This window comes from Porites lutea, chromosome 3 (assembly GCF_958299795.1).
Source record: "Porites lutea chromosome 3, jaPorLute2.1, whole genome shotgun sequence".
Lineage (NCBI taxonomy): Eukaryota > Metazoa > Cnidaria > Anthozoa > Scleractinia > Poritidae > Porites > Porites lutea.
Genome location: NC_133203.1, coordinates 28,350,511 through 28,374,065, shown reverse-complemented (window position 1 = coordinate 28,374,065; position 23,555 = coordinate 28,350,511). Strand labels below are relative to the sequence as shown.

The following is a 23,555-nucleotide window of genomic DNA, read 5'->3' as shown; positions in this document are numbered from 1 at the left end:
AGTTTTTAATTATAAGCTTTTTGTTGCAAACTTCACAGCTTTTTGCACATTATGTCAGCCTCGTTGAATTGTGGTTCTTTTGATAGGCATGTTGGGACAGATTATTATTCTAGGGTACCAAAAACAGTTTTGAAAGGTTTTCGAAATGTAAAAAAATGTCACGTTTTTACAGGGCTGTCATTTTAACCTCACTTTTCTTGGTATATGCATTTAATAGGCGGGAATTGAACAAACAGGAAGTGTTTTTTGTCTATTTTCTTGTTCTTATTAGCTAAGGAAATACCCGGACCCCAGCTGTTAGCAACAGTGCTGCTTTTATAGTCTGAAGATAAATATAATATGTTTTTGTAGCTAAAATTTACAAAGCGTTAGTAGCAGTTTTAATAGCATATTTGACTATTATAGAAGAAAATAGTTAAGTGTTTGCACCCACACCCACAGGTAAGAAGGCCTTTAGCCAGGCAGGAAATCTGAAAGTACATGAAAGAATACACACTGGTGAGAAGCCATTTAAGTGCAAGCAATGTGACAAGACCTTCAGTCATGCAGAAAATCTGAAAGTACATGAAAAAACACACACTGGTGAAAAACCATTTAAGTGCAAGCAATGTAAAAAGTCATTTAGCCTTGCAGGAAATCTGAAAAAACATGAAAAAATACACACTGGTGAGAAGCCATTTCAGTGCAAGCATTGTGACAAGGCGTTTAGCGAGGCTGGAAATCTGAAAAGACATATAAGAATACACACTTGTGAGAAGCCTTTTAAGTGCAAGCAATGTAACAAGGCCTTTAGCCGGGCAGGAAGTCTGAAAGCACATGAAAGAATACACACTGGTGAGAAGCCTTTTAAGTGCAAGCAATGTAACAAGGCCTTTAACCAGGCAGGACATCTGAAAAGACATGGAAGAATACATAGTGGTGAGAAGCCGTTTAAGTGCAAGCAATGTAACAAGGCCTTTAGCCGGGCAGAAATTCTGAAAGTACATGAAAGAAGACACACAGGTGAGAAGCCATTTAAGTGCAGGGAATGTAACAAGGCCTTTAGCCAGGCAGGAGATCTAAAAGTACATGAAAGAATACACACTGGTGAGAAGCCTTTTAAGTGCAAGCAGTGTAACAAGGCCTTTAGCCAGGCAGGACATCTGAAAAGACATGAAAGAATACATAGTGGTGAGAAGCCGTTTAAGTGCAAGCAATGTAACAAGGCCTTTAGCCAGACAGGAGATCTAAAAGTACATGAAAGAATACACACTGGTGAGAAGCCATTTAAGTGCAAGCATTGTGTCAAGGCGTTTAGCCAAGCAGGAGATCTGAAAAGACATGAAAGAATACACACTGGTGAGAAGCCTTTTAAGTGCAAGCAATGTAACAAGGCCTTTAGCCAGGCGGGAAGTCTCAAAGTACATGAAAGAAGACACACAGGAGAGAAGCCATTTAAGTGCAAGCATTGTAACAAGGCCTTTAGCCAGGCAGGAGCTCTAAAAGCACATGAAAGAACACACAGTTGTGAGAAACCGTTTAATTGCAAGAAATGTGACAAGGCGTTTCGCTGGCCACGATATGTGAAAGAACACGAACGAATACACACGGGTGAAAAACCTTTCAAGTGTAATCAGTGTAACAAGGCCTTTTGTTGGAGGCAAGGTCTTAAAGCACACGAAGAAAGACATCGTTGTTGGATTTGTCTTAAGATGATTAAGACCAAGCCTCTGCTTTGTCAACATTATGATGACCATATGAGGTTACTGGACCTAACGTCGTAGATTTAATGAACATATTCAACATGGTGTGACTTAACTTTGTATAATGATTTATTAATATTTCCTTGTAAATTTAAGCTAATCATTTAGCCAGGCAGGAATTCTAAAAGTACATGAAAGAATACACACTGGTGAGAAGCCTTTTAAGTGCAAGCAATGTAACAAGACCTTTAAGTGCAAAGACATGAAAGAATACATAGTGGTGAGAAGCCGTTTAAGTGCAAGCAATGTAACAAGGCCTTTAGCCGCGCAGAAATTCTGAAAGTACATGAAAGAAGACACACAGGTGAGAAGCCATGTTCTTCCCAGTTGATAGCATGTTAGAACCGACTGTCAACGCTAAATAGGGGGGTATCAAAAACGTAGTTGCTTTGTTTCAACTAACGCGAAAATTTAAGGAAAATGTTATTACAAGGCTTTTGTTCAAGGCTTGTAGAAAGTGGAGTGTGAAAAAAGGTTCCACACAAAACTCTGTTTGAGTTTTTTAAAAGTGGCAAGTTTTTTCAAGCAGGAGTCGAACCAGGATTTCTTTTAAGAAAAGTTTAAAAGTTATGCTTTTTATAGCGAATCATTTACACCGTTTACCGCGATTACAAGTTAATTTGTGGTAAGCTCGCGACCCTCGTACGGTGGTAGTTTCAGTGTTAGTTTCTGGTTTGATTGGTGCATTTAGTGGTGGCAGACTGCTTGAACACTTAAGACACGTTAGCTGTTTTCTGTAAATAGACGCGGAAAGAGTTAACATTTACAGTCTAGCGTCAATTGTTGTGGTTCGATCATTTGCAAAAAAGTTCAGTTTCAGTTTCTTGTTCAATTTAAAACTTTTAGGGATTGAAGACCCTCAGGAACCTGCTGTTTTGTTTTCGTTGAAAAAAGTAACAAGACAGTTCTTATGGTGTCAATCATTGGCAAAAAGTTTACATTTGGAACTTTTTTGTTTTCGGCTCATATAGTTTGTGGCCGCAGCGCAGCGAAGCAAGAGAAACATAAATGGCGGATGTTTTGTACGGGAGAGTAGTGGTTTGAAGATATACTGTGTGGTGTGTGAGAACGTTCCCTGTTGACAAGTGGCCTTTAAAGGAAATTTAAAAGTGTAACAAAACGATTTTAGCGATGAGGCCTCACGAAAGTGAGAGTTATTCGTTACTCGCAAAGCAGCTATTTGTGTGGCCTTATCCTTATAATAAGGTGTGTTTTTTGGCATTCCTTATTAACTGTGATAGTGTTGAGGCTGTTCTTTTATCGGCCATTTTTCCAGTAACCTCATCAACATAGGTGATTCTGATCACGGGCGTCATTACATCATTGGCTTATTTTTGAGGCAGCATTGTCGTTAATATTTTTTGTTTATTTAGGAGCGGTGTTAGGTTTAGAACTTTCACGCTTGAAATTTTTATTTGTACCTTTATCTTGTAGACGTGTCGCTTTCGTGACAAAGGAAAATATTTTTTGTGGTTCCGTTTTTAAATCTCTTTGAGCTTATGTTTATAGTTATGTTCATTTTGTGCAAAAATAGAAAATACAGTGTTTGGTTTGAAGTAAAATGCTCTCTAGACTATTATGTTCTACATATTAAACAGCCTAGAAAGTGTTGATATTTTCGCCACGAGTGTCTATCGGAAATGCGCTTAAGCTGTGTTTCTTTTTTATCGTCAAAGCGTTGCTTATTTTCCTGCCTTCGGCTGTTGAAGCGTTGGATAGTGCTTTTTACCAGACGAATCACTATCCAACGGATAAATATTCGGGGAAACAATTACGTTATGCACTAGAGAGATCTTTATCCAGTGGATAGCGCTTGAACGCTAGGGCTTAAAGTGATCATTGAATTCACTAAATTAATTCTACAACCTTGACCGTTGTTTTTACAGTATAAGGAGTCTTAAGCATATATTCTCGGTTAGAAACCCGTCTAGTTCCTGACCCCACCCGAAAAGGGTTACTTAACTTTAGTGGCATACGAGACACGCGAGGTTTTTCGTGATAAGGACCTCGAGTATAGTATTAGGCTCGATTTTCGCCGCTCTCTCGGTCCTCCCCGAGAAGAGACGGCTGGACACGTGAGTAAAAAAAAACGCCAGCATTATAATCGGATAATTAAATGCATTGATCTCAGTAATGCTAAAACTGCGTGGAGACAACTTAGGAAATTATTCAACCTGGGCAAATCCAAAAATATGCAAAAAAAACACATCTGAGGACTTAGAGAAGTTTTACAGTTACTTTAAAAAGTTAAACGCACGAAAACAGCAAAACGAAGAGTACATACTAACAAGATCAGAGGCCTTGGGGCCCCTAGATTATGAAATATCTGAACAGGAAACGGTAACTGCTATCGACCTCTTAAAAACTGGAAAGGCCTCGGGAGGTAGATAACATTTTATGCGAGCTGCTCAAACATGGCAAAAAGGCCCTAAAAGGGCCTCTCACAATCCTTTTCAATAAAATCCTAACCAGTGGTAAATACCCTACTCTGTGGAGTCATGTCCTAATTATACCAATCTTCAAAAAAGATGATCCGTCCAACCCAGAGAATTATAGAGGAATTACTCTCTTATCAGCCATGGGAAAGATTTTTACCTCAATAATGAATAGCAGGCTTTGTGACTATCTAATTGAAAAGGGCATAATTACTCCAGAACAATGTGGCTTCCGAAAAAAACATGGTACACAGGACAGTATCTTCATTTTAAAAGCACTAATAGACAAATATGTTAAATCTAAACCCAAGAAATCAAATAACCTTTTATTCACCTGCTTTGTTGACTTTAGTAAAGCATTCGATAGTATCCCCAGAGGGAAACTGTTTCAAAAATTGAAGCTAGCGGGAGTAACGGGGCGCTTCCTTGAGATTTTACATTCAATGTACTCCAATGATAAATCATCTGTGAAAATAGAAAATATGCTAACACCTGCCTTTCGATGCCATACCGGTGTAAAACAAGGTTGCCTGCTCTCGCCAACCCTTTTTAACCTTTATCTCAGTGACCTTTCAGAGGAATTTAAGGCCAAGAACCTAAATGACGTAGAACTAAACGAGTTACCGTTAAGTTGTATGCTCTACGCGGATGACTTGGTCATATTTTCCAAATCAAAAAACGGACTGCAGGATTATTTGGATTCCCTCAGTGAATACTGCAAAGAAAACGACTTGTCGGTTAACCTTAATAAAACTAAGGTGTTAATTTTTAATGACTGCGGGAGAACCATGAATAAGCACGTATTATACTATAGAGGCAGTAAACTTGACAATGTTAGCAATTACAAATATCTTGGCCTTCAGTTTAGTACTTATGGGACCTTCACGTACGCTAAACAGGAAATAAAAAAGGTTGCCCTTAAAGCTTTGTACAAACTCAGGAAGGAAATGGGCGACCATTTCATAGACGATGTACAGCTCACAATGAAAATTTTTGACACGCTTATTTCCCCAATACTCACCTACGGAAGCGAGGTCTGGGGGGTCGATCACGACGGAAAGCTAGAAAATGATCCAATTGAGTTTGTTCAAACAAAGTTCATTAGGTGCCTCTTGGGAGTTAACAAATTCTGTAGTTCAAATGCGTGCAGATCGGAGGTAGGCCGTTTCCCAATGCGAACAAAGACAAAGTGCAGAGCCATTAAATATTGGCTGAAATTTTGTGAGCCAGAGCACCAAAATAAACTCTCTGGAATAACATTTACAGACCAAATTGGTCAAGATAAAAAGGAACTTTGGTCAAGCAAATTAAAACGACTATTAAATCTCGCAGGTCTTGGCGACATATGGTCAGCGAAAATTAACACTCCCGCAATCATGAACTATATACGACGGAGACTCTTAGACATAGAACAGCAAACATGGATTAGTGAAATACAAATGATGAACGAAAGGATCTGCATCAAAGAAACAAGGAAATTTAAACGTACCCATGACTACGAAAATTTCCTCACAAATGTAACAAACATCAATCATAGAGTAGCAATCACAAAGCTAAGATTAAGCAACCACAAACTAGCAATTGAAACTGGACGATACGTTAAACCCTATCAACCACCAGACCAAAGAATCTGTCCATTATGTAAAACTGGATTAGAAGACGAGGAGCATTTTTTGATGAATTGCATAGCCTATAGGGATCCTAGGAGAGGCCGTTCAATACGCTAAAAAAGGAAACTAATCTTATTCTTGACTCTATGACTCCTAGCTCTGCCTTTGCAACGTTGATAAGTATGGAGCAAGGAGAGAAAACGCAAAAAATTGTGGCTAAATACGTATATGATCAGGGGCACCCAACGAGGATATAGTTGAAAACCACTTAACATAGCATTGTTGAACGTATTTTAGTATTCAAACGGTAGATATAGGCATATTTTTATCCCCTAAAAACTTTTCATCTGTTCGGATTTCCTAGCTGAAAGTCTAGTGATCCGAAAATTATAGGGATAAAAACTTACCTTCTCGAAAATTTCAGCCGGAAAAGGCTCCCGAAACTTCTAGGTGGCCTTTTTTAGTGTCAAAATCCGTTAAAAATTGGGTAATTATACCATTTTGTAGATGTTCGAAAATCCTAGGAGAGGCAGGCAAGCAAAAAACTTTACAACAAATGCTCCGAAAATTCTAGATCTCAAATCGTCTTCCGAACAGATATTTTCTCGAAAATTGCCGTTGGGTGCCCCTGTATGATCGCTTCCGCGAAAGAGATAGACGCGTTAAATATAACCTTGTTTAATAGTTGTATAAATTTTACAAATGTACACCTCTGTAATTATTGCACGAAAATCTTTGTTATCGTTGTAAACACATGTGTCTGTAGGCGCTCTGTTGATAATAAAACAGTTATACTATCCTATCCTGTCCTTATCCTATCCGTGAGTGGCCTATCGTGTCTGTGACGTAAATTCAAAATTTTAATTTATGCGTCGTTACCAAACATCGGAAATGGGAAATGTAATTAAATACCGAACAAATGTTGTTCTCTACTTTGTCTTCGCCTTGGTATTTGCCATAAAAATCAGCAGAAACGCGTACGAATTGTATTTACATCGATCTTGCATTACCGATGGACTTGACAGTCGTCTCTTTTACGTTAGCTGTCAACAACCATGGTTGCGGTTGGTTGAACTTCAAAATCATACCTACCATTTGCTAGTTTCTTTAAGCTAATACTTTAAATATTTAAGGTTTTAAGCTTAAAACGCTCTTAAACACGATAGCACGCCACATCAAACAACAAATTTGCATCCTTCGTTTGAAATCTCGTGCTGCAGGAAAATAAATTTATGCTGCCCGCTCGATTTGAGCAGGTAACGATCTGACCCCGGTTGCTCGCAAGATGGTTAACCCTTAACCAATGGTTAAACCCCCCTAACCAATGGTTAAAAGTTAACCGAGGGTTAGTTCTGGTTGCTTGAACGCCGGTTAGTGTTAACCATGGGTTTTATTTCTTCTAACCATGCGTTAAATTTAACATACCTCGCTACTAGTGTTAACCGTGTTAACCATCGGTTAAAATGACGTTCGCTTCACTTTGTTAGTGGTGAAGTTAGTATAAACTTTGATTTCAGTGCTGCTTGATTTTCTTTAAACCTTTGAGCTATATATTTTTGCAATTTCTTGCGCTGAAAAATTTGGTTTTCGTTTCCTGCAGGCGGTTTTATTGACAGCAGGGACTTAACAGCTTCAAGCTCAAGCAGAGAATTTTCGGCATCCATTTTACTGTTAAAAGTGGACAGAATATAGTAAAAAGGGAGCTTTAGCATCGACGATGGCGAAGGCAGCGAAAATGTCACTTTTAACGTGAATTCGCGCTTTTTCATACTTAAATAATGTCGCGTTTATTCCAATTCGCGGAAAATGTCAAATGTAGGAGAATTTCCCTGGAGTTGATTTCTTGGAGACCGCATTTAAGTTTAGAGAGAGAAAGAAAAGTTTGTTGTCGCTTGTCTGGCTTGTTAACGTCCTCCATAAAAACATCAAATTAGGCATTTTCACGTCGTAGTCGTGCAGTGACGGCATAGAAATGCTCAAAGCAGCGTGATGCGCATCCAAAGTTGTTGTTTTGCTAATCTAAACCTATTCCTTTCTTGACGTTGTCGTTACCGTTGCCGTCGTCGTTGCTATTGGGGACCTTACCATCCGACAACGGCAACGTCCATGAAAATCTCGCTGAAAAATAGACTCCGCATCGTTTCAAACCATTTCGCGATTATCCCAAGTCGCCGAGTTACTTAAAAGAAGGGAATTTATGTAAGAGCGGAAGAGAGGGGGCCGCACCGGAGTTCAGACAGAGATGGTAGAATTTATCGCCTTGCTGTTCCAGTCCTCAAAAACGCTTTAAATTTGGTCATTTCACCTCGTAGTCGTGCAGGGACGGTAAAGAAATGTACAAAAAAGCGTGATGCACGTGCAGAGTTGTTGTTTTGCTAATCTAAACCTATTGCTTTCTGACGTTGCCGGTGCCCTCGCCGTCGTAGTTTCTTAAGGTCCCTATTAAAAGCTCCCTGCTAAAACCCTTTCGTTGGAAAGACTTGTCAAACCTGTTCGGAGATGGTTAAAGTCTGGTATATTTTATTAAACCATTGGTTAACTAACAAAGGATTAGCGTCAGCTCAACAGACCTTCGAGCAACGGGAATTTAACCAACAGTTAGTTAACCCACGGTTAGCAAATTTAATCAACCGTTACCAACTAACATAAAAATTATGGTTAAATTAACCATCTTTCGAGCAACCGGGGCCTGATTGGTGGTAATTGACAATAGCAAACTCATGCATCCAGCCGGCTGTTCGGAGGAGCAGCTTCGGCTCAGTTGACAAACAGCGGCTGGTAATTGAGCCTACTCTGGTATACGACTTACAGAAACTCCATAATGATGACGCCTTGCCACCCAGATACGACTGGTCTGGAAGCGTGGGAAATTTGCTTAAACCAGTCTGATGTATTAGATCTAGGTAGTGATATTTCGTCTGCGGTCTTTCCTTAAACGTCTTTTCGCAGGGAAGCCAGTGGTGGCGTCACGAAATGTCAGCTGTTTTCTCAGTCTAGAATCAGTCTGTCTGCTATGTTGGAGAGCAAGGGACATACTGGGACAACACAAACAAAGAGCTGACATCATTTAAAATGGCAATTTTCCTTCGTGTTTGTTGTCTTAGTACATCTCTTGTTCTCCTGTATGGCAATTTTGTACCACGTGAACCGCTTGCTGTAAACAGCCTGTTCATGAGGCTTTTTCAAGTCGAATGTGGCCAACCCCTTCCCTCACCCCACAAGCAACGTTGAAGGCGACTTACGGCAACCAAAAATGACAGGAATCACGAAATTTAATATTGCATCGCTTTCCCCAGGCCTTTTGTCCAGGATTGTAGGTTCTCAACACCCTGCGAGCAGAGCCTCATTGGCTGAGGAGGAGAAAAGGAAGCTCCGCCTGAATGAGGTTTGAGGTAGTTTTTTTTCGAGTGTGAGCATCCATTTATATTTAAACCAATGGTCATAACTGAGCCGGCTGAAGCAAGCGTACGACTAAAGGCCTGGATTAGAAACTATATCTTAGCAACGTGCCGCGCATGCTCAACAAAGATCTTCCTCGATTTATTCAGAATCCTTCACAAGTACGCCAAAAACGACCAAGCGAAAGAAATGCTCTGCTGGCGGATGATTCTCAACAGAAGAAAGGTGAATAAAACGAAGATTCGACATTAATATTTATTTTTATTTATTGGTCAAATTGCGATAATCCCTGAGTAGATCTTCAAGGAACAGCAGAGAACTAAGCGAGCGAAAATTGTTCCTGTCGTATGATATTCGCACTGCATGCCTATTGTCCCGACACGGGAGGAAACAGCGACTGCCAGGACAATAAGCATGCAGAGTAGTGAGGGTATGCGAGATCGACCGCCACCAGGGGAGGTGAGAGGGGCGAAACTTTGAAGTCACTTCAACTAACTCCGTTGAACTGGCCAAGAGGCGGGCAGAAATCTGGCGATTCTAACCAAGGGCAGTAATGATTTATGCCACCAGCGCGCAGGGCCAACACGACGGAAATTTAAGGAGTTACTCATTTCCCACCTCACGGGCCAATTGTGTATGCAGTGAGAATATTATGTTGAGTTGCACTGGAAGTAACAATGAACCATCAGCGACTCGTATTAACTATATGTCATGGTATATGTGATCTATTTCAAATTCACACATTATTCCTTATATCTTGAACGGCTTGAGGAAGAATGACTTATCAGTGAGGATTATATTTGAATTATAGTTGTTTTGTGGCGCGGTGGTTTCTCTCCTTTCGTAGCGCAGTGTCCGGCCTGGAGAAACCACTGCTCACAGGGTACTCAATTGTCTGATATTTAACGAAGGTTTTTTTTGAGGAACGAAGAAAAGCCCCAAATTGATTGTACTCTGAAATTGCCCTCAAATTCAAAATAAAGCAAAAGCTATACAGTAACACATTAATGTTTGCATTTGCCAAAGAAATTCAGTCTAACCTCTCCTTACGGACACCTCTCTATTACGGACAGTTTGTTTGGTCCCAGAAATACCAAAAATCATACATTCTCTACCTCTATAATACGGACACCTCTGTAAAGCGGACACTTGGTTCTGTCCCTTTGGTGTCCCTATTAGAGAGGTTTGACTGTATTACGTTTGCCAAATGATTGTAGTCAGAAGGTTTCACAGTATTTTGCTGTTTGCGTAGTTCAGTATTCAGTCTTGACATTGATTTCCTCGGTACATGTAAAAAAAGTACTTGCATGGTTGAGTTTTAGAAAGATCTACGTCTTCAAAGCGAGTTTCAGTAAAAACGTGCCACAAATTACCGACAAAAATTACCCTTCCAACTATAAGTTAGCCCGATGGATTTTGAGACGCACATTTCCCTCCCAGTATAAACGTAACCGATTTTGAAACTTAAATTTCGCTCTACGAATAAGCCCTTCCAAAAGTAAGCTCCTCAAAAATGGCCTTTGAAAAATATAAGCCCCGGGGATTATTTTCGAAATTTTACGGTATTTTCCGAAATGTAAAATACGTTTATCTCAAAACCTAGCGTAGGTGTAAAGCGCCAACAGTATCATCTATGAATTAAGAGAAATAAGCCGATAGCCAAAAAATATATATGAAAAGAAATCAAACAATGTATTTAATACTTGTAGCCTCCATACCTCTGTTTGAAACTAAACCATCGAAGCGCGGTACGGAATTGATTTATTTTATTTATTTTATTAGTTTTGCCAACATAATACATATACAAATACAAATACATAAGAAGGGTAATCAAACAAAATAACAAAGAAAAAGTGGCAGGGATTCCGCAACAGCGTGAGCCAATTACTGCGGGCCCAGACAATTAAAATAATAGAATATTTAAAATACAGTGAAACCTCTATTAAGCGGACACCTTCGGGACCTTCCCAAGTGTCCGCTTAATAGAGGGTGTCCGCTTTTTTGTAAAAATTGCGCAATGTTTGTTAACGAACAACATTCAACGGTTACTCTGTACTGTGATAAAGTTGCATGCTATTAAAGAAGACATCTAGAGTTAAGGTTCATTACCTTTCATTGCCGACTTTATTTTGTTTGTAAATGCAAAAACATTAGCTGACTTCAGTATGTATTTCAAGGACGTAATTTAATACTACTATTGTCAATTCAGTCCCAAATACTACTATTGTCAATTTATAGCCAAATAAAACTTATTTAGTGTCCGCGTCCGCTTAATAGAAGTGTCTGCTGAATAGGGGTTCGTTATAAAGGGAAATATCAGACGTTTGTTTCGGGACCCGGCTTAGTGTCCGCTTAATAGAGGGTGTCCGCTTAATTGGGGGTCCGCTTAATAGAGGTTTCACTGTACATGATCACAAAATTAAAAACAACACGAGATAGGCTGGGCAAGACTACGACACAAAAGTGTGGGATTTTCACAGTCGTATAATTACTTAAGGCGGTTTTGTTATCATGTCTACCATTGCCTGTTTAAAATCATTCAGGGCGTTCATGCGCAGGTTCAGTTCATCAGCAACAACGTTTCAGACGCGTATGCATCTGATGATATAGGACTTTTGATAAGTTGCTGCCTGACATTTAGGCTCTACAAATTTAATAACACCACTGGATGAAGATCTGGTAGGCCTCGTGATAAGAGAGTGACAGGGGTCAAACAATAATTAACAGCCAAAAAAACAGACTGAATCGATGAATTCACATCAAAAAATACAGGAATACATCAAAGGTAAGTCTCCTTTATTTATTTTATAGAAAAATAAGTAAGAATAATGATATTTAAGCAATAGAAAACGTTTTCCGTGTTTGCATAGCCTGATATAAACACGAGAGGGGTTGGGAGAATTCGAGACAGTTATGCAAACCCGAGACGAAGTCGAGGGTTTGCATAGCTGTCGAGAATTCTCCCAACGCCTCGAGTGTTTATATCAGGCTATGCAAACACAGGAAAAAGTTTTCCATTGCTTTTATAAAATAACCTTCCCGAGAAAAAAACGCAAAACTCGTTGCAAAACACTGATTAAAAGAGAAATTCTTACCAGTCGCAAAATCTTGTCCACGAAGTCTTGCACGCGTAATCAGTTCTTGTTTTGCAAAAAGATGCTTTGCAAAATACGGATTTTTCTCGCTTAAAACGGTCAGCTTAAGCGAAGAAAAATGTACACACCTTCTTTGTAACGATTTTCCAAGTTTCAGCCGACGAAGGAATGGGTAAATAAAGTAAGCTTTTTGAGTTTTGAACTCGAAAACTTTTTCAAATTTGTGCTTGCGTGATTAGCGCGCGCAAAGCCAAACAACTTGACGCTACAACCATGCTTACATACTCTCATGCAAACACTCCTCTCGGCCAATCAGAGCGCGCGTACTATCTTAGTTATTTTATAATTAGCGTTCGCAGACCTTAGTATTTTATTTCTCATACAAAGTCTCAACGATTGCTTGTAACACGACACCGACTCTCTATTGAGAAAGTTACTATTTACACATGATAACACAGTCGTAACGTGAGCTTGGGACGCCTGTGGATACTCGTGGCCGAATGTTTATGGCAGCAGATCCAGAGTTTTAAGTCTATCCATGTAAGAAATTGTGCAGGAAAAAGACAATTTGAGAATATATTTAGTGGCACGCCTTTATGTCCTTTCAATTCTTGTAATTAGTTCGATAGATTGAGGAGCCGAAATTGGGGTTTCATAGCCGAAAAGAGATCTAACTAAAGTGAGATAAACCGATCGCCTAACTTCAGTGCTTCGTGTAAATCCGGTATTACGTCTAATGTAACCTAACAGCTTATTTGCGCGTCACGACTGCTCAAACACTTGTTTGCTCCATGTGAGGTCTTAAGCGACAAGGACTCCTAAGTCACACTCGGTGACCACTGACTCTAGAACTTTCCCTTTGATAGTGTACGATAACTCGATTGGCTTCAGTTTCCTGGATATTCTCTGAGCCTTGCATTTTGTCTCGTTAAAAGTGAGACCGGAGTCTTTTGACCAAGCGTCGAGTCGATTCAGATCCGACTGGAGAGACACAACATCAGCAGCAGACTTGACCTCTTTCAAGAGATCTTTGTATCGTGGGCAAACATAGCGATGTTACTCTCCTCTACCACATCCGGAAATTCCAAGGTTCGTTTGATGGGAGGACCTCCTCTAGCACCGGCGGTAAATGAATCCGGCCACAACTGATATCTCCGAGAAACTTTCTATTGTGAGAGATTGTTTGTGTTTTACGTTAAGTTAGATTATTATCCCTTGGACTTCTGTCTATGCCGTATTTACTCGATAAAATGCCGTCATCGATGATTACAATCAAGACTGGTCAAGCGTATCCCCAGAATTTCATTAGTGAAGCGATCATTTGAAGAAATGAATGTGTTAGTCGTTGCCGCAACCAGCCTCAAATTCAAATCTGTTTTCCTGCATGCGCATAATGAACAATGACTTTTTTAAGATAACTTCTCAGTGTTCGCGTTTGCGGCATAAAAGCAGGAATCCGGAATCCGCAATCCGCAATCCGGATCCTTAACTGGAATCCGGAGTTGGTACTTGTTCTGTGAAATCCGTGGCACTAGCGGAAAACCCTCTGTATTCGATCAGATTGAAAAGCTTTAAATGGATAAAATTGCTTTAAGGACGTCTACATCAATTTCAAGAAACCGACTTGGGAGAAATTTCATAACTACCTCGCGTGTGATTTCACTGCTCATTAAGTATGCAGGACTGAGTGCAGAAATTGAAAGTGACATCCACAACCAAAGGCCGATTTAAAAGCTTCCAATAATGAAATTATTAATTCAATCTTTGGTGGAGAGGGGATGGTATTACGCTTTACTGTAAACTCCGCAGATGGAAAACTATCCTATAATACTACTCCCATTCAGAACAATCAATCAACGCTGTGTAGAAAGCAATCGATCAATAAACGCCGCGGCGGCGTTTATTCAAAGATTATGCGTGAAGCACTTGGGGCAACTTAATCTACATCATCCAGACAATAACTATTCCATCTCAGCAAAAAAGGGACACGTTCGAACTTTAAAAATCTTTTTGCTTTACAAATGTTTCTAAATAAATTTTCGTAATTATTGTCAGTAATTGTGAAATTTTTAAAATCCAGTAATTTTTAATATCGGATACTCTAGAAATGTTAATACAAACAGTTGGGGGGTTTAATCGAATAAAGATGGTGTATATTTTTCAATTAAAACAAATTGGACCATCTTAAACGCGATGGGAACTGGGAATGAGGGTTTTCAGGAAGAAACAAAGGAGCATGGGAAGACATGGGAAAGTCGCCATCTTTGCTCAAGCGACATTCACAGATGATGACATTGAGAGGTACGTGTATTAGTTGTATGTTTTACGATCCGGATATATAGTTGAAATAATAGACTTTAACGTGGAGAAATCGGACATTTTTTTCCCAGCTGTATTACCAGCTCAAAAACAAAGGATCATGACAATAAAGCGTAAGCTAGCGTTTAGGTTGCGTTGACATCGATTTGATAGTGAACTTACGCAACAGGACGGGAGAGGGAAGAAGAAGGCAAACCTTGTGTGACAAGGGTGATAATAATTTTGTTTGAAATAACTTTTCGCCAAAATTCACTTTCCTTTAAACAGATCTTTTTGAAAACATTGATGTTAAGTGAAGATCACGACAAAACACGTAAGAAATAGCCTTGTCACGTTTGTCACACACGAGCGTTCTGCCGTCCTGTTGCGTAAACTCACTAATATAATATTTATTTAAACCGCACAAGAAACTGTTAGGTGTAGAAAGCAAACTTTGAAGGTAAAAAGGAAATGTGAAAAAATATCAAGTTTGCTTTAGATTCAAAGCTGTCTTTTGTTATTTGTGTCATGTTGATGTTTTGTAACTCTTATTATTTATGCATCAGTCAATTCCAGCTGCGCCCAGCCCGCCCCCTCCCCCCCGGCAACTGCGGGGCATTTGCCTGCCTTGTCAGTCCCAGGGGTGGGGCATCTGCAAATTTTGCACTGCCCGGGGGCCGGGTATTTGCCAACCCCGGGGCCATTCCTGAGCCTTTGACACGCACGCAGTTTCCTATCAGAATATAACTACAGGTTTTACTGGAAAAAAAGCAGATTGGCTCATCTGTCAAGGACAGGAATAAATTGAAGAGGGTTGTAAAGGCATGTTCTCGATTTTATGCATGCACTTCTTCATTGCTTATCAAGCAAGAATTTATACATTGCGAAAACCGGAGCTATCGATGTGAATCAATGTTTTTTGGTTATTGAATCAAATTTCTGTTGATATTATTTGAAGAACATCCTTTCATATTCAAACAACTATTCGTAACATATAACATTACAACGCTCTATTAATTTTAATGTCAATAATTTTATATCAGTAGGAAAAACACAAACTGGTGCATGTCGTCGCGGCGTGAAGTCTTCATTAGAATTCTAGCGCTATTACAAAGGAAGACGTTAAATGAAACAAAAAATCTCACATTAAAATGCTTAAAACGGCATTATTCGACTGTGCGATCAATGAAAAATGTTGCAGTGTTGACCGAGGACGGAGCATTTGCCCTCTTTTTTCGTCCCCACCTCGGGCGATTTGACAGCTCAAGAGTCCCCATCCCCGGAAATTTGCCATCCAAGGCAAAAAATGATAATACCTGGGGGTCAGCCCAAGGGGGGGGGGGGGGGAGGGGGCTTGGCGCAGCTGGAATTGACTGATGCATTATGTGGGTGGTGTCACTGTGACTTTCTTCCTTGTATTCCATTTGAGCTTATGGACTCATTACACCTGATCTAAATTCTACATGTATCTGGAGCAGAAGTATTTCCGTTCTTGGTCTCTTGCTTTTGCCCTAACATTGATGGTTTTTGTTTGGCTGTGGGCATACCATTTATAATTCAATAACCAACCCACCTTCACCCACATGGCAATTAAGTTGATGAGTTGTTTTGACGTTACTGTTAACACTGAGAAAATGTGACTTTTTCCTCAATGCACTGGAAAAATGTATTAATGCACAACCTTCTCCTGTTCTCCTTGCGGGTCAAAAAAGCACCCCGATATTAAATATAGAACTTTGAGCCTTGTTTTTGGAATTGAGCAAATTTAATTCCCACTTTGGTGTCTTCGATTCATATTAGGGTTTTGACGTGGGAAAATTATTTCGTTATTACAGTCATAAGAGCAATTTTTGATGCTTTTTGCTTGATGTAAGACATTGTATAATGTCCTGAACTGGGTTTGTGAATATTAAATGGCATGACCCTGTGTATCATATGTAGCATTTTTTGCCCATCATCATATTTTCTACCATATCTTGTAAACACCTTAGTTTCTTCGGTCTTAAAGCATCAACATGACATCTTGGATAATTTCGCCATCCATGCTAGCATGTATCTTTTTGTGTTTGTTGAAATATGCATAGCATCAAATAGACTTTGTTGTTGCAAACTTCACAGCTTTTTGCACATTATGTCAGCCTCGTTGAATTGTGGTTCTTTTGATAGGCATGTTGGGACAGATTATTATTCTAGGGCACCAAAAACAGTTTTGAAAGGTTTTCGAAATGTAAAGTTTCTAAAGGGCTGTCACTGTAACTTCACTTTCCTTAGTATATGCATTTAATAGGCGGGAATTGAACAAACAGGAAGTGTTTTTTGTCTATTTTCTTGCTGGTATTAGCTAAGGAAATACCCGGACCCCGGCTGTTAGTAACAGTGCTGCTTTCATAGTCTGAAGATGAATATAATATTTCTTTTGTAGCTAAAATTTTTAAAGGAATTAGTAGCAGCTTTAATGTATATTTGACTATTATAGAAGAAAAAGGTTGTGTTTGCACCCACACCCACAGGTAAGAAGGCATTTAGGCAGGCAGGAAATCTGAAAGTACATGAAAGAATACACGCTGGTGAGAAGCCATTTAAGTGCAAGCATTGTGTCAAGGCGTTTAGCCAAGCAGGAGATCTGAAAAGACATGAAAGAACACACAGTGGTGAGAAGTCTTTTAAGTGCAAGCAATGTAACAAGGCCTTTAGCCTGGCAGGAAATCTAAAAGTACATGAAAGAACACACAGTGGTAAGAAACCGTTTAATTGCAATCATTGTGTCAAGGCGTTTAGCCAAGCAGGACATCTGAAAAGTCATGAAAGAACACACAGTGGTGAGAAGCCTTTTAAGTGCAAGAAATGTAACAAGGCCTTTAGCCAGTCAGGAAATCTGAAAGAACATGAAAGAAAACACACTGGTGAGAAGCATTTTAAGTGCAAACATTGTGTCAAGGCGTTTAGCCAAGCAGGAGGTCTGAAAAGACATGAAAGAACACACAGTGGTGAGAAGCCTTTTAAGTGCAAGAAATGTAACAAGGCCTTTAGCCAGGCAGGAAATCTGAAAGAACATGAAAGAAAACACACTGGTGAGAAGCCATTTAAGTGCAACCATTGTGTCAAGGCGTTTAGCCAAGCAGGAGGTCTGAAAAGACATGAAAGAACACACAGTGGTGAGAAGCCTTTTAAGTGCAAGCAATGTAACAAGGCCTTTAGCCAGGCAGGACATCTGAAAGCACATGAAAGAATACACACTGGTGAGAAGCCATTTCAGTGCAAGCACTGTAACAAGGCCTTTAGCGAGGCAGGAAACCTGAAAAAACATGAAAGAATACACACTGGTGAAAAACCTTTCAGGTGCAAGCAGTGTAACAAGGCCTGTCGTTGGAGGACATCTCTTAAAGTACACGAAGAAAGACACCGTTGTTGGATTTGTCTTAGGATGATTAAGACCAAGCCGCTGCTTCGTCAACATTATGATGACCATATGAGGTTACTAGACCTAACGTCGTAATTTAATTAACGTATTCAAAATTGTGTGATTTATTAATATTTCCTTGTAAATGTAAGCTATTTAACTAAACGTTAAATTAATTTGGATCTGGGTGATTTGTTTGTTTAAAAGAATTTTCCTAATTGTTTAAAGTGTTAATGTTCTTCCCAGTTGATAGCATGTTAGAACCGACTCTCAACACTAACCAGAGGGTATCAAAAACGTAGTTGCTTTGTTTCAATTAACGCGAAAATTTAAGGAAAATGTTATTACAAGGCTACTTTTGATGGTTTGTAGAAAGTGGAGTGTGAAAAAAGGTTCAACACAAAACACTATTTGAGTTTTGTTAGAAGTGGGAAGTTTTTTCAAGCAAGAAACGAACCAGGATTGCTTTTAAGAAAAGTTCAAAGGTTATGCTTTTTATAGCGAATCATTTGCACCGTTTACCCTCATTACAAGTTCATTTCTGGTAAGCGCGAGTAGCCTGAATTTCATCCGATTACTTCGAGTCGTTATTACTCCCTCAGAAACGTCTGAATCGACCAGCCGTTAATGCCGTCCAGTGACGTCACTCACTACCCGAAAACCGGGTAGTGGTTTTAATTGGTTGATTGTCTAAACATTCTCATAATTATGTATAATTATGAAAAATTTTAGCTGGATTGTCGCTTGATATTCAGCGGATCGCATCCCTTGCATTCTTTCCTGTAGTTCAAACATTTCGATAAGCCTAATCTTTATCTTAAACAGCAAAATTGCCCTTGTCTTCGAAACTGAAATGCTAAATTGAACTGCCAAGGAAGAATCATTGCGGAGAGTCGGTAGGTTTTTCATTTAGAGCGCCGCTTTGTGGTTTCGGCGGCCGGCGATTTTTCTTATGCCAAGTTTTCTAAGATCAATGTTATAATTCGACCTTCTTGCTATTTTCACCGTCAGGTGTAATGATTCTGTTAGCTTTTCTTTCTTGTTTCCTTGTTTTTTTTCTTCGTTAAGGACGAAATAGCTGCTTTTCAATTACAGCAAATTATTGTGTTTTTGTATTAAGGGTCCCGTGTGTGTGTTTATTTTATTGCGTGATTGAGACCGAGTTTGATTACAGAACTACAACCTGTTCAGAGTTGTACTGCAAGCAGTTGATAGTTTTAACGTTAAACATGAATTACGATCGAAAAAAATAAAGCAATTCTGTGTCATGCAGTCATTTTCAAACGATATTTCTCGGTTTGCCACTTGAAAATCGTGTTTTACGTCTTGCATGAATTAAAACAAAGGTCAAGGTGTAGTGACGTCACTGGACGGCATTAACGGCTGGTCGATTCAGACGTTACTGAGGGAGTAATAACGACTCGAAGTAATCGGATGAAATTCAGGCGAAAGCGCGCACCCTTGTATGGTCGTAGTTTCAGTTTTAGTTTCTGGTTTGATTGGTGCATTTAGTGGTGGCAGACTCCTTGGACACTTAAACTGTTTTCTGCAAATAGACGAGGAAAGAGTTTCTTAACATTTACAGTCTAGCTTCAATTTTTTTGGTTTCGATCATTTGCAAAAAAGTTCAGTTTCAGTTTCTTGTTCGACTGATGCTTTTAGGGATTGAAGACCCTTAGGAACCTCCTGTTTTGAAAAAGGTAACAAGGCAGTTCTTATGGTGTCAATCATTTGCAAAACGTTTACATTGGAACCGTTATGTTTTCGGCTCATATAGTTTGTCGCCGAAGCACAGCGAAACAAAGCAAACATAAATTGCGGATCTGTTGTACGGGAGACTAATGGTTTGAAGATACACTGCGTTGTGTGTAAGAACGATCCCTGTAGACGAGTGGCCTTGAAAGGAAATTTAAAAGTGAAACAAAACGATTTTAGCAAGGAGGCCTCATGAAAGTGAGAGTTATTCGTTACTCGCAAAGCAGCTGTTTGTGTGGCCTTATCCTTATAATAAGGTGTTTTTTGGCATTCCTTATTAACTGTGATAGTGTTGAGGCAGTTCTTTTTATCGGTCATTTTCCCAGTAATCACATCATTATGATTCTGATCACTGGTGTCATTACATCAGTGGTTAATATTTGAGGCAGCATTGTCGTTAATATTTTTTCTATAGTTAGGAGCGGTGTAAGGTTTGGAACTTTGACGCTTGAAATTTTTATTTGTACCCTTATCTTGTAGACGTGTCGCTTTCGTGACAAAGAAAAATATTTTTAGTGGTTCTGTTTATAAGTCTCTTTTAGCTTATGTTTTTAGTTATGTTCATTTTGTTCAAAAATGGAAAATACAGTGTTTGGTTTGAATTAAACTGCTCTCTAGACTATTATGTTTTACATATTAAACAGCCTAGAAACTGTTGACATTTGCGCCACGAGTGTGTATCGGAAATGCGTTTGAGTTGTGTTTTTTTATCGTCAAAGCGTTGCTCATTTTCCTGCCTTCGGTTGTCCAAACGTTGGATAGGGCTTTCTACCAGACGAATCACTATGCAACCGATAAATATTCGGGGAAACAATTACGCTATACACTAGGGCTTAAAGTGATCATTGAAATCATTAAATTATTCCCACAACCTTGGCCGTTTTTTTTTTACAGTGCTAGGAGTCTTTAGGATGTATTCTCGGTTAAAAACCCATGCAGTTCCTGACCCCACCCAAAAAGGGTTACTTAACTTTAGTGGCATACGAGACACGCGAGGTTTTTCGAGATACAAACCTAGAGTATTAGGCTCGATTTCCGCCGCTGTCTCGGTCCTCCCCGAGAAGAGACGGCTGGACACGTGAGTGGCCTATCGCGTGTGTGACGTAAGTTCAAGATTTTAATTTATGCGTCGCTACCCAACATCGGAAATGCGGAATGTAATTAAATACCGAAGAAATGTTGTACTTTGCCTCGTCGTCGCATTGGTATTTACAAAAAAAACAGCAGAAACAAGTACGGATTGCATTACCGATGGACTTCACAGTCGTCTCTTTCACGTTAGCTGTCAACAACCATGGTTGCGGTTGGTTGAACTTGAAAATCATACCCACCATTTGCCAGTTTCTCTAGGCTAATACTTTTCTTTGTAAATCATTTAAGTTTCAAAAGTAGGTTGAGTTTGATCGTCCGGGTAAACTTAGTCCTGAATAGGATTGTTGTTGTTGTTGTTGTAGTCTTTGACTCTGAAGATGACTACCGCACAGGTTGTCGAAACGTCAGTCACTGTCAACAACAACAGTCCTATTCAGGACTACGTTCACCCGGACGATCAAACTCAACCTACTTTTGAAATGACTCCTGGGTTCAAACCTTTGACAGTTTTCATTTAAGTTTTTAAGCTTTAAACGCCCTAACACACGATCGCACGCGACATCAAACAACAACCTTGCATCCGCCGTTTTAAATCTGCTCCAGGAAAACAAACTTATGCTGCCTGCTCGATTTGAGCTGGTAACGATCTGATTGATGGAAATTGACAATAGCAAACTCGTGCGTCCGGCTGCTGGTCGGGAAGGAGCATGGCTTTATTTCACGAAGAGCGGCTGGTAATCGAGCCTACTCCAGTATACGACTTGCAGAAACTCCATACTGATGACGTCACGCCACCAACATACGACTGGTCATGAAGCGTGGGAAATTTGCCTTAACCATGCAAAGAGATGCACTACTTAGGTCTGGGTACTGATGCGTCGTCTGCGGTCGCTCCTTAAAAGTCTTTTCGCGGAAAAACCAGTGGTGGGGTCGCGAAAGTCAGCTGTTTCTCAGTCTAGCATCAGTCTGTCTACTATGCTGGAGAGCAAGGGACGTACTGGGACAACACGAACAAAGAGCTGATATCATTTAGAATCAAAATTTCCTTCTTTTGTCTTGTCCCAGGCATCTCTTGCTTTCCAGTATAGCGATTTTGTACCACGCGAACCACTAGCTGTAAATAGCCCTTTCATGAGGCTTTTTTCGAGTCACATGTGGCCAACCCCTCCCCTCACCCCACAAGCGACGTTGAACGCGTATCTCCAGAATTATTCGGGGTGTTAACAATGTATGGGATATTTTCTAAAAGGTAGCACTTTTTTATTACGACAACAAAAAATGACAGGAATCTCGAATATTGCATCACTTTCCCAAGGCCTTTTGTCCAGGATTGTAGCTTCTCAACACCCTGCCAGCAGAGCCTCATTGGGTGAAGAGGAGAAAAAGAGGCTCTGCCTGAATCACGTCAAACCTTTCAGGTCGCCGCAGCCCGAACTTCTGGACTAAACAATCTCTCGTCAAACTGGTCATTACCGACCCCGCTGAAGCAAACGCACGGTGCGCTTAAGGCCTGAGTTCAGAGTCGCCTGAGTTCGAAACTATATCTTTTAACAACGTGCCGCGCATGTTCAACAGGGATGTTATTCGATTCATGCAGAGTCTTTTTCGGTTACGCCAAAATCGAACAAGCGAAAGAAAGGCCTTGTTGACAGGGTGATTGTTAGCAAGGAAAGGTGAATTCAATGAAGATTCGACATTAATAGTAATTGTTATTTATGGGTCAAATCGCGATAATCTATGAGTAGATCTTCAAGGACCAGTAGAGAACAAAGCGGGCGAAAATTGCTCCTGCCGTATAATATTCGCACCGCACACGGGAGCTAAATTATAGGAGGAAACCGCGACTGCCAGGACAATAGGCATATCGAATACTAGGGGTATGCGAGATCAACCGCCACCAGGGGAGGTGGGAGGGGCGAAACTTGAAGTCACTTCCACTGAACTCCGTGGAACTGGCCAAAAGGCGGGCAAAAACCGAGCAATTCTAACCATGGGTAGCAATTCTTTATCCTACCAGGGCGCAGGCCCAACACGACGGAAATTAAAGAAGTTCCTCATTTCCCACGTCACGGGCCAATTGTGTATGGTGTGAGAATTTACTATATTGAGTTGCACTAGGTGTAACAATGAACCATCAGCGACTCATATTAACTATATGTGATGGTATATGTGATCTATTTCAAATTCACACATTATTCCTTATACCTTAAACAGCTTGAGGAAAACTGACTTATCAATGAGGATTTTAATTATTGTTGTTTTGTGGCGCGGTGGTTTCTCCCCTTTCGTAACGCAGCGTCCGGCCTGGAGAAATCACTGCTCGCCGGGTACTCAATTGTCTGATATTAACAAAGATTCTTTTTGAGAAACGAAGAAAAGCTACTCGGAAATTGCCCTCACATTCAAAATAAAACGGTACAGTAACATAATTTTTGCATTTGCCAAAGATTTATGACGTGTGCCAAATGATTGCAATCAAAAAGTGTCACAGTATATTGCTGTTTGCATGGTTATCTATTCAGTCTTGGTTGGATTTCCTCAGTACATATAGACAAAGTACTTGCATGGCTGAGTTTAAGAAAGATCTACGTCCTTAAGGCGGGTGCGAGTAATTACTGACTTAAATTTCCTTCCAACTTTAAACTAGCCCAGTGAATTTTGAGACACATTTCCCACCCAGTATATTCGTAGCCGATTTTCAAACGCAAATTTCCGTTTCCGAATTTTAG

At 39.9% G+C, this 23,555-nt stretch overlaps 1 pseudogene; it reads left to right on the top strand.

Annotated features, from left to right (window-relative positions):
• LOC140932097 (uncharacterized) overlaps window positions 1-18,075 on the top strand; it is a 54,267-nt pseudogene extending 36,192 nt beyond the window's left edge.
• The last annotated feature ends 5,480 nt before the right edge of the window (window positions 18,076-23,555 follow it).